At 39.6% G+C, this 2,423-nt stretch overlaps 1 long non-coding RNA gene across 1 annotated transcript; it reads right to left on the bottom strand.

Moving 5' to 3' along the window:
- Positions 1-476: 476 nt before the first annotated feature.
- On the bottom strand, positions 477-1,636 carry LOC147641937 (uncharacterized). Its single transcript, XR_015269323.1, has 2 exons — positions 1,488-1,636; positions 477-1,277 (listed from the first exon to the last, which is right to left on the bottom strand). It is a non-coding gene; the product is annotated as an uncharacterized LOC147641937 (long non-coding RNA).
- Between the last annotated feature and the right edge of the window lie 787 nt (positions 1,637-2,423).

Here is a 2,423-nt window from a genome sequence, read left to right as displayed (position 1 = left end):
TGGGGAATAAACACCCCACATTCACTTTAAACATGTAATTTAGGCTAGTTTCTATTTTTAAACAAACTTGGGCCCCTTGTACCCTATGTTGGGGAATAAACACCCCACATTCACTTTAAACATGCATTATAAATTCCATCTTGGTGAGTTTTTTAGTCTATGAGGAATAGATATCATACTTTCACTTTAAAAAACATAGCCCCCTTGTACCCTATGGGGAACAAATACCATACTTTCATTTTCTAAAAAATTACATTTTTGTATGTTAAGTTTAACTATGGGAAACAAACACCATACTTTCAATTTTTAAAGTACGCATCATAAATTACATCTTTGTGTGTTGAGTTTTGTTTCAATGTATATGTCATCATGAATCGCTTCTTGGTATGTTGAGTGTTGTTTATGTGTCTATTTCATAAACATCAGATTCCAAAAATTGACGCAAGGCTAATTTCCAAGCGAAACTCTTCAATAGATTTCTTTTTTTTGAGAAATAAATATATATAATATTAACAAAGGCAAACCTTTACAAAAAGTTTTTGTCTTTTTTGTTTTCCTTGATCACAACTTATTATGTGTCATGCTGATCATGCATTTTTTATTTTCCTTGATCACCAACTTATTATGAGTCATCCTTCATAAAGTATAGTCTTGTCCTCCATTCCTTGCATGTGATCTCCATCTTTCTTCTTGGTCATATTCAACCCTTGTGTGCACCAAAATTGTATTAACTTTCCCAAGTGCAGGTAGTGTCTCGACAAGTTTCCAAACGAAAAGCAACAAAGTTTCAAACTAAACATTCTTGATATGATCTAATAATAAACCAAGATCCAAGTAATATAACATATGCGTTTGTGGAAGCCACTTAAGTTTATAAACCAAGATCCATGTAACATAACATATTAAGTTTATAGGGGATTAACATAACATATTAAGTTTATAGGGGATTCACATGTAGTAGGGAAGACTAAAGGATAAGGATTGTAGGGGAAAACTATAGGATAAGGTTTCACGCTTCTTCTGATCGTAGCCAGATCTGCTGGTCAACAAGGTTAAGGCGGGCTTCTTGCTCCCGGCCGTCCGGTGACCACATGCCTGTCATTGGATCGGGTGTCCACCAAGGGCAGCTGTCATCCTTTACCATCAAGTAATTAGGACCAATCCCGCCTTTAATCACCAATCCGGGATCGTGATTAGAGCACTTATCAGCTGCTAACCCTAAGGCGGGGTCTTCAGTGGTGATCGCCTGCTTTGAGGAGAATGCCGCTGATTTTGACCTGGGCATGCAACCGAGGATCACAAAAGGATTAGCGTCAAGCCGATCAGTAAAGCTGTAGACGATTACGAATGAGTTTACGACTTTGTGGACGAACAGCAACTTGTTAAGAATTGTCGACGGCGCTAACACGGTTATCGGTAATATCAAATTAACGTCTAATGAAGGGCAAGATTAAAGCTACAAGAGGGGTAGGGGTGTGATAACCCACCAGGTGGGGCGACGTTTGGAGTGCAATGCAGCTTGGCTATATAAGCTAGCTTCAGAGGACAAGAAAACTCGAGATGCCATACACACACGCACGCACGCGCGCACACACGCACGCACGCACACACAAGTGAGCAAATACAGACACACAATACTTGCAGAAATGGAACGCCATGCTTTAAATAGCCAGGGGCTCCATTCAGACTATAGTCTTCGGGTGGTCCCAACGCATATATTCTTGAACGGAATGGGTCCGCTTCACCCTTTCTGCATACGGCCAAGCATGATATCTAGGCATGTATTAGAAGAAATCGAGCATATTTTGTGCATAATACATATATGCTTTTCTTGGAAGTGACATCTTGAAGCTTGTATTCACTTGCCAATATCATCCTTATCACATTATTACCTCTTTCCTAACCGCCATGGCATGGAATATAGTCATGCTTAGTGTGTACCCTATAGCTACAATGGTACCCTTTGTCGTACATTCCTTGTTTGCCATCACACACGGACTCCTCTACTCACTTCTTACACACACTTGTCACACCACCACATATCATATTACCATATGGAAGAATCACCCTTTCCAAAATTTTGTCATTATCTTCCATCATATAAGAAGCTCCCCAAATCTCCCTTAGTGACATTCATGATCTCTTGTCAACTTAAATAAAGATTTGACATTGATGAACTACACTAGGATATGTAAGATAGAGAGAGAGTTCAACAAAAAGGAATTTTGGTTTTACATAGGAGGGTATGTGTTTGAAAAGTGAGGCCCAAAAAGGGGATAGATTTATCAACTTGAATTAAAGGCCCTCCCTTATCATGCACGCATGCACACACACACACACACATGCGCGCACGCGCACACATCAACCATATTGCCATAAAGCAGATGATGATTCCATGTACTATAGGCTAGAGGCCGATTTGA

Source organism: Cibotium barometz, chromosome 1, assembly GCF_041138505.1.
Source record: "Cibotium barometz isolate CiBa-2024 chromosome 1, ASM4113850v1, whole genome shotgun sequence".
Classification (NCBI taxonomy): domain Eukaryota; kingdom Viridiplantae; phylum Streptophyta; class Polypodiopsida; order Cyatheales; family Cibotiaceae; genus Cibotium; species Cibotium barometz.
The sequence above is the reverse complement of the archived record's forward strand: the minus strand, read 5'-3'. Positions and strand labels throughout refer to the sequence as shown.